Source organism: Streptopelia decaocto (assembly GCF_964273445.1).
Source record: "Streptopelia decaocto genome assembly, chromosome: 1".
NCBI classification, from domain to species: Eukaryota; Metazoa; Chordata; class Aves; order Columbiformes; family Columbidae; genus Streptopelia; species Streptopelia decaocto.
The window spans coordinates 49,450,705-49,465,342 of NC_138663.1; positions in this window are offsets into that span (position 1 = coordinate 49,450,705).

Genomic DNA, 14,638 nt, shown 5'->3' on the forward strand with positions numbered 1-14,638 from the left:
CACCAAGAAAATTACCCATCTACCAATATAAATCCCTGAAGAAAGCATCATTTTTCAATCAAAATGTACAATTTAACTTTTTAAAATCCACCAGAAGTAAGTGACTGTGCTTTCTTACCTTGGTTTATATGCAAGATCCATTAAACAAACAAACAAAAAAAAAAAAACAAAACAACCCCCCCCAAAAAAAAAGGCAAAAAGAAAAAAGGGATCTTATGTTTATGAACAACATAAAATCATATTAGCAAATACAGACTTTTTTTTTTTTCTGATACATTACTATGCAGCAATAGTTTAGTGAAAGAGAATACCAGTGACTGCTACCCTCTCCCCCTTCTTTTTCTGGATACATACACAGCAAAATCACAGGAAACTCATGTTTTACATGAGGAGATAAGTTGCCCAGCAACAACATCAGTGTCAATTTCTCTTCAGTATGTAGTATGTTTCCATGTCTAGAATGCTATTTATCTTCATTAGACCTAAGTAATTTAGGTTGTCAAGTGTCTGGTGACCATTAGGTATCTGATAACCATGTATTTCATGCTCGACCAGATGTACTTACAAGCAAAATAAAAATAGCATAAACTCTTTATCCTGTATTTCTGGATTATGGCATCATTAACACTGCAGTATTTATTCCTTCTTCTTTATTCCCTGTTCTGACTGGTATCCATTAAGTAAACTTTGCTAACAGAAAGTGAAGACCAAGACTTAATTATCAGCCTTCCTGTTAACAGTGGCATTGTTCTATCTGTGACTGTCTCAGCATAATCATGTTTCTTGCCATTCAGTTAAAAATTCTTAAGATACTTCTTTTCCAGTGTATCATCCAATAAGACTGACAAACTCATTAAAATCACTAAAGGCAGATCTGGAGCACTATGCATACAATTTCACTCTATTTCACAGAATCACAGAATGTCAGGGACTGGAAGGGACCTGGAAAGATCATCTAGTCCAATCCCCCTGCCGGAGCAGGAACACCTAGATGAGGTTACATAGGAAGGCATCCAGGTGGGTTTTGAATGTCTCCAGAGTAGTAGACTCCACAACCTCCCTGGGCAGCCTGTTCAAGTGTTCTGTCACCCTTACTGAGAAGAAGTTTCTTCTCATATTTAAGTGGAACCTCCTGTGTTCCAGCTTAAACCCATTACCCCTTGTCTTATCAATGGAGAAGAGCCTGGCTCCATCCTCGTGACACTCACCCTTTATATATCTGTAAACATTAAAGAGGTCACCCCTCAGTCTCCTCTTCTCCAAGCTAAAGAGACCCAGTTCCCTCAGCCTTTCCTCATAAGGGAGATGCTCCACTCCCTTGATCATCTTTGTTGCCCTGTGCTGGACTCTCTCTAGCAGTTCCCTGTCCTTGAACTGAGGGGCCCAGAACTGGACACAATATTCCAGGTGTGGTCTCACCAGGGCCCTTTACCTTCAAGCAGCCTTGCCCATGGGATTTCCCCTAGCAATTGCCTGAAAAGGCCAAAGTTTGCCCTGCTGAAATCCAGGGTTGCAATTCTGCTTGCTATCCTGCTCCTGCCACATGAGATCCTGAACTCCACCATCTCATGGTCACTGCAACCAAGGTAGCCCTCAGCCTTTACCACTTCAACCAGACTCTCCTTCTTAGTGAGGATGAGGTTCAGCAGTGCACCTCTTCTAGTCGGCTCCTCCACCCTTTGCATCAGAAAGTTATCATCAAGACACTGGAGGAACCTCCTAGACTGTGGCTGGCTGGCCGAGTAGTCCTTCCAACAAACATCAGGGAAGTTAAAATCCCCCACCACAACCAGGGCCTGTGATTGTGAGGCTGCTCTCAGCTGTCTGTAGAAGGCCTCATCAACTTCCTCACCCTGATCTGGTGGCCTGTAATAGATGCCCACAATAGTATCACCCTTGCCAGCCTGCCCCTTAATTCTCACCCACAGACTCTCAACCCGCTCTTCATCCATGCCTGGACAATACTCAATATTGTAGTTGCTCTCTCACGTAGAGAGCAACTCCACCACCATGCCTGGCTGGTCTGTCTCCTGAAAAGGACATAGCCATCCATGACCACATTCCAGTCAGGTGTGCTGTCCCACCATGTCCCTGTAATTGCCACTAGGTCATAATCTCCTGCCCTAACACAGCTTTCTAACTCCTCCTGCTTATTCCCTGTGCTGCACGCATTGGTGTACAGGCATTTCGGAGAGCGAGCTAAGCACACCAATTTCACCCCAGGGGTATGGGAGGCCTCCCCGCTTTCATGAACTCTAAAGTGATGCCTTACTGATGCAAGCCCAGCTACAGCCCCATCCCCCTTCGAGTATAGTTTAAAGCTCTCCAAATGAGCCCTGCTAATTCCTGTCCCAGCATCCTTTTGCCCCTGTGAGATAAACCTTTCCCACATATCACTGTTTGGACTGGTGTATTGTAAAACCAGCTGTTATCAAAGAACCAAAAGCCCTGCCTGTAGCACCAGTCCTGTAGCTAATTGTTTACAGACTGAATTTTTCTATTCCCTCCCATATCATCACCCAAAACTGGAAGGAGGGAAGAGAAAATCACTTGAGCCCCAGACTCTTTTACCATCCATCCCAAGGCCTTGAAATCTTTTTTCATTCCCTCAGACTGTAGGATGCAGCTTCCTCCACATCTGTCTGGAAGGTCAGCAGTGGGTAGTAGTCCGTTGGGTGCACCAGGCTGGGGAGCGTCCTGGGGATGTCCCTGATCCGGGCTCCAGGTAGACTGCACACTTCCCTACAATGAGGGTCAACTCTGCAGATTGGGCCCTCCATCCCTCTCAGAAGGGAATTGCCTACTACAATTACCCTTCTTTCTTTCTTATCTGAGGCAGTCTTGAGGCATGGGGTCAACTGCCTCTTTCTATGTGACCTCGTAGGTGGGCCTTGCACCACATCCTCACCTACCTCCTCTTCAAGATCCAGGGCCTCAAACCTATTACAGAGGGGCACCTGGGAAAGCAAAGCAGGTAGGGCGGGGGATTGCCCACTGTCCCGAACTGGAACTAGCTTCCAACCCTCATCATCTTTTCTGTCCCCTAACTCTGCCCGATAGTGACAGGCCAGAGGCTGTCTCAGGTCTTCTCCCTCTGCGTGACAGGGCAAGGGGTTCATCACCTTTTGGGGGATATCCCCCTGGAGCCTCTCTGAGTGGGACACCAGGGAGTTATTCCACCAGTCGATTTCCTTTTCACACTCCCTGATGGTCCTCAGCATCTCAATTTCCTCCTTAAGCTTTGCAACCATGTAAAGCAGATCTTGCACCTGCTCACACCTCACACAGGTGGGATGCTGGCCATCGTCATCTGGCAGTAGCAGGCTCTGGTACTCCCTGCAGCCAGAAACCTGAATAGCCATGGTTCGGGGCAGACAGTCTGAGTTGCTACAGTCTTCTTCAGACAAGCTCTCTTTCTGGTCGAGACCATGGTCGGCAACAGTATGAGACAGTGGCGATAGGTGAGATAGTCTAACTAGCAAAAGGTGACAACCTCTACACCCTAGTGCATGAGTTACCACACATGCTGCTGCAGCACAGCATGGTTGCTGCTCACCTGTGTCACAAGCCGATTGCCCCTTCCAGCACGTGGTGGGCAGGGACACAACACTGGCCTCCTGGAGGCTTTTTCAAGACGAGGGGCGGGGGTGTGATTGCCCTCGCCACAGTAATGCCCATTCCACATCAGCTGCTCTCGCAAGGGCTGCCGGGAGCTTCTGGGTCTCTCGAGAACAGAAGTGCCTGATTGAGAGAAAAACAAAACAAAACAAAACAAAAAAAGGCTTCTCTGTACCTCGAAGATTTCACTAAATTGGGACCCACCAAGCTACCTCCAATCAGCTGATCTCAGGAACTGAGAAAAACAAACAAAACCCAAACAGCAACAAAACCTCTATAGATGTCTACAGGCCTATATATGACTATAAAGATATGTATATATATACACATATACCTACAAATATGTATGTATGTACATATGTATCTGCATGCATATACAAAACCCCTTGACAGTTCTACCCAAAGCTGTGCTACAGTTGCAGTATAGAAATCACCAACTATGTCACAGTCATCTTGTAATTATTTATTTCTCTTCAAAAGAAAAAAGGTATGTTCCTGTTCATAAGGTTTCTCAGGTGACACAGAGAATTGCATCCCTCATAAGATTTCAGAACATCCTTACGTAAATCTTTACATTTGAAGGTGTTTCTTATGGTGTTACTAATTATATCTAGCTTACCAAAGATTAACACTACACATTCTTAAGAGACAGTGTTTCTAACTGCAACATATGCCAGAGGATATAGAGGTACACAAAGAGACTTAGAGCTACTTGAATGGAAAGAGAAAAAACAATTTATTCTTATTTAACCTGACCCTCTCACCCTTGTTGAATATGCTTGCAACAAAAGAGAGACGTTGTATAAAAATGTCAATGCTAGGTGTTAAATGCTGTCAACATATGTCTGGAAATTAGGGGTTTTTTCTTCATCTTTTCCAGTGTGTAATATGAAGTATCAGAACAGATGAAACAGAAAAAAATTGGAAGTTCTTTTCCTTTAAACAGCCTCATCAAAAAGCATATACTATGCTTTTTGAACAGAACAGCATGGTTTGGGACTGTTGGAAACAAAAAGGGGGGATTTGTGGACTGAATATTTAGATTAAATATATGTTTGTTTGTTTGTTTGTTTTTTTAAAGTTAGTCTACTATTATTATTTAATTTGTATATCTGATGTGACAGACAGTAGCTTATTTTCAACTATATTTTTAAATTATAATATTATCCTACTTTCTATCAATGTTGAAGAATGTTATGTTTAAGTATATGGAAATGTAATATATAAATTTAATTGGTTTTGAAGGGGAGCAGCAATTACAAAAAAAATATGACAAGGAGTCCAGAAAGAAGGAGAAAAGAAAAAGACTCAGTTTAGGACACTGTGAGTTCATATCAGCTCCATGTTAAGACATATTAGCGTAGGTGTCTGCATGTGACATGAAGTAATGGAGTTCAACATCCTGAAGGGAGCGACGAAAGCAAGTAGCAGGTGTAGCACCCTGAACTTCATCAGATTTGGGGTTATTCAGGGAACTGGTAGGTGAGAACTCACGAGGGACAGCTCCGAATGACAAAGGAGAGCAGCAAAGCTGTGGGGTCCTTAAGGACAGCATCCTTCAAGCACAAGAGAAGTTTATCGTGACATCTAGGAAAACAAGTAGGTAGATCAGGAGGCTGAACTGGCTAAGCAGGGAGTTCCTATCAGAGGTTGAGCTGAATCCTGATGCTGTGATCCTGTGTGAGACATATGTTTAAACCTCTGATAGATAGTAGAAATACACAGCACAATTCATTTATTTAAAACTAGACATCCTGGGTCATTTGAGTTCCCCAATATATCAAGTATATCTACACAGAACTAGCAGAACCTGTGCTTTCTGAAGTGGCAGCTCGTGGCCAGACAGAATACCACATGAATGCTACAGTCTATTTTGGGCAAGGGAATCAAGCACTTAATACAGTAAACAGAGACTGAAGAGTAGCTCAGTTTATCTTGTAGCACATGCTAAGAATGGGATTCCATGTCCAAGTATAGATGTTCAAGGTTCTTAGAAATGTCCTAATATTACATTGGTGTCCAGTGTGTATGTACACTTCTGTAATATTACACTCGGTGTCCTGAAGGGTGCAGGAATCTTACTGGACCTTTGTCAGATGTATCAAATACCCTTATGATTATATCATCACGAGATGTCTATATTGAGTCAATTGACTTGCAGCTTGTCACGGGAATCACTACATCAGTTCTGCTGACTAGATGTGTTAAGTATTTAAGGAACTTAGACACTTTTTATATGTAGATTTCTACATGTAAATGTCTCAGTTTTGAACTGAAACACTGAATCCAGTCCAAGTGTAAATATGTATTTTAATAACAAAGATAATTCTGACTTTGGAAACAAAATGCTATGCTTCTAATTAGCATGGTAACAAGGAGTCATCTGCAATAATGCAGGAATGGAAAAGCTGGATTTTTCTGTAAAGCAAGTAGATGGTGACATATTCATATTACACAATTGAAAGGTAATTTTGTGATAAATCAGGAAGAGACTGTTGGCACCTAACTAACGATTTTAAACATTATTGGTGATGTAAAGTTACCATAATTGCTGAGGTAAAGTTACTGTAAGATGGTTAATTAGGAAATGACTTGGAATTTCATAGTGAATTGTATTAGCATACATTGTCCAAATGCCCCATTTTATATGGAGATGAATATTTTTCCCAAAACTCATTTATGTTTTAAACTTTCAAGTAACTTAAATAATGAATTTGCTAAAATGCCAGTAAGAGTTGAAAACAATACATTTCAGGAAAAATGTTTTCAAATCTAACATTTTGTTAGTGTAATATTGCATTAAGAAATATTTTCAGGGTTCTCAGTTCTTAAAACTTTTTAATCCTGGTTTTGTTTTCCCCATACAACTTCACTTATAACATCAATGCTACATTATTTATGTTTTTTAGACATTTATAAGCATTTTATTTCAAAAGCAAACAATTCTAAACCAATTTTCTCTTACATTAAAGCATATAGATTTTAAGTAAGCTTCTTTTAATCTTTTCAGTGTTACAATAAATTAACAGAAGAAGGATGTTTTTTTCTAGAATGAGTATCACCTAGAGCTTACATGTATTTCATTAAAGGGAGATGTACAAATAAGAAAAATTGAAATATTAATTAAAGTTGTAAGTACTATGAATATATTTGGTTAAAAACTGTTCAGTAGATACAAGAACTGGGGTTGATTTTTCCATTTATTTTAAAAAAAGGTGGGTTTCTACATACTTAGTGTTGTGAACTCAGTGGTTTTCCAGTCAGTACTCATTCTGTGTACAGTCACTCCAGCTTTGGGATGGATATTTGTAGTACTTAATGAAGTAGAATGGTAGGTTTAACTCTATTAATCTTTATGTAATGGATGGATGTCCTTTATTCTAGTGATTAATCTTTTCTTTCATGGCTGGAGAGAATCATTATGCTGATCTGGCAACTGTTACCACATGCTGAACTTTTTTGTTGTTGTTAGTCAATTCCTATCTTAGATAAGCAGTTGATGATTTCTATTAAAAAGTCAGAATTGGGGGAGGATTAACTAAATGGATTTTCACTGCATCTCTCATTATAGTGTTTTTTTGTTCATGGATTATTTATAAATAGAGATCAGAATATCCTCCCAAATTCTTAAACTGAAAATTTTAAAAAAGACAAAAAACAAACAGTAGTTAATCAGATTACAGAGTAACTACTGTTCCTAGGAAGACTATGATTCTAATTCCTGATTAAGTATGTGAATAGAAGAAATAGAATTTTTGTTCTAGTAACTTTGTATTGTCATGAGAAATATGAGGCCATTGTTTGATGTTAAAATCGGTAGTCTTTAGAAATTCCTTCATATTTACATGATTCATCTGTGAAAAGGTCAATAGCAGCTTTTAACAAACATAAAATTTTTGTAGTATGAAAATCAGTAACCTGAGTCTGAGTTTTTAATTACTATGACATCTGGTTGATTTAAAAACATTCAAGATACAAAGGGATCAATAAAGAGAGAGATTTACAATTTTCATTTGGAAATGGGATAATAGAAAGTCAGAGAGATATATAAATAATCTATAACATTTATATTAACCAGTGTGTAAGATTTAAAACAACATACTTAAAATAAGACAACTACAGTAGCTAACATCATGTAATTGCTGGCATAATTTTAAAGGCAAATAAGTAATATTAACAAAATCGCACAGAATTTTTTTTCTTGATGTCTTTTCAGTTCATAATTTTGTCAAAATCTTAGGCAATATTAGTGAACCAGGGAGTTTATATGCTTATTGACTGTAACACTGCTGAATGTAATATACTCATGGACTTGAGAAAAATTGTGTATACTAAATAATATTTTTACACGTTATAATTAGAATTACAATATGGAATACAATAATATACGTGACCAGAATAGTCCCTTATTAGAGTTATTTAGTTTACTATTACACCTTAAAAATAATAAATGTAAATAATGCTTTTAAACTCAATTTCGACAGAAACAGTTACATTCTTACTTCCCACTGTGAATATGACCTTTAATCCATGAGACACTGGGTTCAGTTTCCATGACTGAATGCAGATATCTAGCAATGTCTTAAATGTTTTGACTGGTCTGATCTCAATTAGTCATTACAGATGAATAAAAATCTTCTATGGATGTCATATGTACCAGCCTAACATTAATTTGTTTGATAATTTAAGGTCCTTAAAACAGTATCTAAAATAATATATGTTCAACTCCCTTGATTTCTTTTTAAAAAAACTTTATGTATTAACTTAAAAATACACATTAAGGAGGAAAATACCATTCACGACATTTTTCATCTTAGGAATTAAAGAAGAAAAAATCTCAAAGTAAAAAGAAAGCTAAGATAATTTCAGAGAGTATTGGCTAAAAAGTATTGCCAACAAACAGTGAAGGATGTTTCAAGCAGAAGTGTTGGATGCAGGAAAGGGATACAAAGTCCTGGTGAGATAAGGTAGAGAAGGATTTCACTACATGAGCATATGGTTGGCATATCTGAAGAGGAAAAACCACAAAGGAATGGTAGGCAGAATCTGGCTTGTTTAAAACCTTTCCAGTAAAAACAATAGTCTTCAATATTATATTGTTAAGTGTGACCCTTTTGCAGCCTGTAGATGTTATCTAGTTAATGGGACGTGAGAAAATTCCTATAGAAATAGAGAACAATGGTGCTGCATTTCGTTTTTCAAAGCCAATGATGAATGTCAATGTTTGCATTACAGCTTGAAACATAAACAAACTGTATTACTGCATGCTATGAGAATACAGAAAGCAATAATGAAATGTGGAGAAACTTTAAAACAGGAACGATAATGGGAAAAAAAATAAAAAGCTACCTAGTTGTTCAAAAAGGTGCAGCTGGCTCTTCAGTTGAAAAAAAAGAAGTTTCCTTGTTTCCTTTTTTGGATCCTTGTTGAGCATCATTGTCAGAGATGGAAGACAAAATGGCAGATGGGTAACCTGGAATTCACTAAATAAGGCTGTAAAATTATGTTAAAGCTGAAAGCATCTGCTTCATCAAGGTCTTTCAACAATCAAGAACCTTTTCAATTAAAAAGGGTATATTAAGTAAATGGGGCAGTGATAAATAAGAATACAGGGACACATCAACCTATTAGACAACAGCAGGTAACAGAGACAATGGCAAAGACCAAAAGCCTCCAGTTACTAATTGACAAATTATTACAAGGCCATTTGGACATCAGGTGGGTGGAGGGTCCATGCTAATATTTGAGCTCACCCACAAATGAGGGGTACCAGTGAGATGAGTGTGCGTGTGCACGCATCTGTCTGCTAGTGAGCAGCAAGTTGGGGTATCTGGAGTGTGGGAGACTCATGAGTGTGAAATCAGGATCTGGCTGAGAGTGTTAGACTAACAGGGCATCTGTGCTAGTACTGGAGGGATCCACAAACATGTGTGTGCTTGTGAACCCAGGGAGTGGTGCATGCTTGTGTGCTTTCACTAGTGAGCTTCTGCTTCTGCCAGTTGAAGAGAAGAGGATCTAGTTGCCTACACTTATGTTTAGGTGGGTCCTGGTAGTGTTATAAGTTGCTGCTCTTTGAAGGCAGTGCTGTATGTGGAGACAGATTGGAGGGACAGAGAGAGTGAAAGAGTGCATGTGTTGTGTGTGTAAACCAAAAAGTCACAACTAAAGGTATGTTAGAAAGGCGAACTTCAACTGAATGGAAAAGTTTCCTTTCAACTGTGTTAACTCAGTCAAAGCATTTTGTCTCATTGCTGTGTGCGCTTTCATCATAATACCGGAAGTTTATATTCGCAAAATGTTGTGTATGTTTGAGTTGACAGTCTTATCCTATGGCATAGAAGGCCTATTATTTTTTTTTCTCCACATTACACTGTATTTTCACTTGTAGTATCTCAGTATCTCACTATATTTAACGCATGTTTCACTATAGCATTGCTATTCTGAAGCATTTTTCAAGTATTTTTTTTATTTAAATTCTTCATCTTTTTCTATCACTGGTCATCTTTCTCCCTTGAAAACTGTTTTCCATAATTGGTAGATTTTCCAAAGTTGTTGTGCATTATTTTTACAAGCTATATGTAATAATTCAATACCATATTGTAATAATAATCTACACTAAATTTTTAAGAAGTGATTTATTAATAAATGTCTCAGGATGTCTGAAGTATGCAAAATTTAGCTTTGTGCTTGACAGTATATTTGATGTAGATTGGATGTCCAGAAATCTTTTTCTGTATCCACTACGTTCGCAGAATGAATTTGGTTTGTGTGTAAAGATATTTTTATTGAAAAGTACAGCTGATTCAACATGAAAATGTTATTTTTCTTTCAATTTTGAAGATTACAAAGAGAGTTATAGTCTATTTTAGGCTCAAAAATTCAGACATTTTGGAACTATATACTCTGTTAGCAAGCAGTTGTTCATTGTAGGTGGGCAACAACCTCTCTCAGTTGAAGAGAAGTAGCTCCTTGGCAAAATGGTTTGAAGACCAAATACTCTACCTCTCTCTGTTGACTAATGAGAGCCTAGGTACTTCATCTTCCCATTCAGATCTGCTTGGAGTTAATTAATGAGAGGCATTAAGCACAAGAGTTTGTCTGAAGAGGTGGTTTATCCCAGACTACAAAGGAAGGGTTTCCTCACTTAGAAAGCAGAAGTAGTTCTCAAAAACACTGACCAATATATCTTTTCAAATTACTTCAGAGCACAAGTACAGAAAGATTTAAGAAACTGCCCACATCTTAAATTACTGTGGGTTCAAATGCACACTTCCTAGTTACTATAAAAGTGTCCCAAGTTAATCTGGCGATTTTCTGGGGCACTTCCTGGAAAGGTAGTTAAGTATTCCTCAGGTTGAAGAGGGTTGGGAAGCTTAGCTTTAGCTTAGCTTAGCTTTCTTGGGGTATTGCAAAAACAGAAAAAATATAGAAAGCAAACAAATGCCTACCCCAAATACTAGAAATCCTTCATCTCTTCTTGTTTTAATGCCCTGTTTTGACCAAAATTTAAAAAAAAAAATAGTTTGCATTGAGTTCCATACCTTCCAAGTCCATTAAATAGCAACTTTGAGGCCTTTATCCGAGTTTAGACACTTCCCCACCATTCTCAGAATCACATTAAGATTTAGGTGTTTCCTGGGTGTTTTTAGCTGTTAAGATCACTTCAGGTTTTGATTGTTTCATGTCTAAAAGTGAAAATAAGTTTGAGAACATTCTTTTAAATGCTATTTTTCCTAATTCATCTACTTATAACTCATCTGCTTGATAAAGCTGTACAGGTAGCTCTTTTTCTTGAATTTTTGAGGCTAGTTCTGCTGAAATCTATTAAATACTAGTTTGCTGACAGTTCTGGGGAATAAGAGAAAAATACTATATGTTTGTTTTATTTATTTGTGATCTAAATATAAAGTAACACATTTTAATTATTAAAAATAAAATAAAAATTAAAAGCTATTCCAAATTTAAGAATAGGACAGATTATTAGTTTTATTAATGGACAATGTAAAATACTTAACAGCAGAATACTTGTGGTGCCTCTAAAAATGTAAATATATTTTTAAGCTGAATATTTAAGTTGTACTTGTAAGATTTCTTTGTATCTATAAATACACAATTATTGACGTTTTTCACTCCTACCTCTCCATATAGCTGGCTGAAATAATTTTCTCAGTAGTATTTCTAAAACTACATGCTGTTTTGGTGGCTGGAAATCTAAACAGAAGTACTGTACATGCACAGATAGTATATATATAACCATACATAAGCCCCGTATTATAAAAATTTCCTTGCATTTTAGAGATAAGCAACAAACAAACCATTTTTGAGATTCAGAAAAATAAGGTTTTGTTTCAAGTTTTATCATGATAGGGACAATTCCTTTCCTAACATGTAAACTAGGAACAATATTATTACCTATTTTGACGGAATTCATTAAGAATTAATTAACCGGATTTTGTGGAGCATTTGTTTGTTGCAAGGATAAGGTCTCCTAAAAGTCCTCACAGATGCAGCAGAAAGCACAAAGCATGACTATTTTCCCTTCAAGATACCAAGACTTACTGTAAGGATTGTGTTCAATGGAAAAATAGATTTTTAAATGTATTGGTGATAATGTAGTGAAAGACATTTGTGGATCACTTTTCACTCAACAACATTACAATTTTAAATTATGTTAAGATTTGTTAAACTTCATAAGTAATAAATGAGGAGATCATTAGAGATAATAGTGGATAATGGATGCAGTGACACAAAACCTTTTTTTTTTTTTTTCCCTGTTTCTGATTAGGAAATACATAACAACCTTATTGATTCTTTTAATTTCTTTTGTCTTCCAAAACCTATTTCAGACAGACACCTGTGTATTATTTCACATGTTCAACGCACCTTGCATAGCAAAAATACGTAAATGTACATAAAGTGGAATGTCGGTTATTGTTTAATCCACTCTGAGATGTAGCCACCTTTGGAACAAAATGCAAAATATACTTAACTGTTCTACAGAGGAACGTAACAGAAGGTTTACAGGCAGGAACTGAAGTAAAGTAACCTTAAGAATTTAAATAGTATATGATTTTTCAAGATATAATTTCTCTAAAAGAACTATAGGAACGACATATTCAAAAAGCATACACTATCTTCATTATTTATGAGATTGCTCCTAATTTGTTACAAGAATGTCAATATTATGTGTTTTCTTGTTTTGCTGAGGTCAGAAACTTTAATTTAGTGAGAAGGAATAATGTGTATCCACTTCCTTACAGAACTGCTGTTTTTTTCACGAAAAAATAACTGTCACATTCAGCTAACTGCACATTTTTCTGAACTGATATAAAATACACAGAGGGTTTTTTTTCTTACTGAATCACTACAGAAAGAAAATAGCTTGAGTTCAATCATCACTAGGTTTAGAGCTTTGTGGTTGTGGTTTTACCAACCAAGAGTTTTTTAAAGTTACTGTCCTTATAAAACTCTGTTAATTAACAGGGAGTTAAAAGAAAAAAAAAAAAAAAAAACAAAGTCAAATAGAAAACAGCAATTTTTCTTAATTGTTTTAGTATCTGGCAATAAAACTTTGTATGCTGCTCATCATGACATATTTCTTCATAAATAATGCACTGCTGGCATTAAATTGAGTAATAGCAATGGTGGAGAGTAGGAGATACATCTTACTATTTGGATAAGTAAGTTTATTTTAAAGTTACTGCATTTAGTGTGTGGATTTTGGAGCTTTCCTATCTGGGTGATCGATTATTTCTTTAATTTATCTGAGATAATTTATGTCCCTTTGTATTCACCTCATTCTAACCTTAAATGATCTATTTTTTCTGATGAGACAATAATGTGCATTGCTTTAAGATCTTATGTTTTTGAATATGCTTTGCCTATTCTCTCCAAATTTCATGATTTTGAGTCAGTATGTGTTGCCAATATTTGAATATAGTTTTGAACTTCCATGCTGTTAGAAAATGAACAGAGTTCATAGCATCTCTAGGGATTGACCTGCAGAGAAAAGTAGAGAAAAGTCATCTTGAGCGCATGTTCCTGGTAGTTTTCCCCGTGCTTATATTTGACAGATGAATCTTCATTAGCATTTTAGTTTGGAGCAATAATGTACTCTTGAGACAATCCTCCCGATCCTCCTCGTTTATTGTGATTGGTTTTTACTGCAATGTGTATATAAACAAGATTCCTTTCAGATGAAAGCAAACTGGAAAATCCACTGCAGCTGAGCACCACGTGCTTTCTCATAGTGCAGACACAAGACTCCAAAATATGAAGTGGGGTTGTGCTACCAAGCACTTGTACTAAAATAAGGTTTTAAAACACTGAGAACTCCCATTGTACTTCTTGAAATGCTATATAAGAAGACAAAACTAATTTGTGTTTTAACAGATGCTATCAACCACCAGCCCTCAGGTTTTACAGCTCATTCTTTTATCTTCCACAGAGATTTTCTCTGGTCTTTATATCATTTCCTGTCCGCCCTGCCTTCTCCTTGGTTGCTGTATTTTGTTACTGAACCACTTTCATTTTCTTGTTTTGCATTTTTCCTTATTGCTTCTTTCTATGCCAACTTCCCTCTGTTGGGCTCACCAGAGGTTCAGTGGGGTTATATCTGTGGTCATGAGAAAAGAATGTTTCACATCAGTCCACTTGCGGGCTGATGGCCTCGTCCTGCCTCAGCCCAGCTCCATCCCCACAGTCCTCTACAGCCACACCAGGGTTGTATCAGACACTGGTTCCCCTCATTGGGCCAGATCCTGACCCTCCACCTATGGACTGGTGTCACAGCCTGACCTTGGCCCAGGATGGTCCCTATGGGAAGGTGGGTGAGGCTCTGTCTGCCAGAACTTGCCCTGTTGCCAGCCCATGGGATCCCTCCATTTCTCCCAGTCCGCAGCCCAGAGGAAGCTGCTGGCTGTTGTTTCACCTTAGCCTTGATAGTTTAGTTCAGATGGTCAGACTCTAGTGCCATATACACCTTCCCATCCATGTGTGCATAATGTAGCTGTAGATCTTC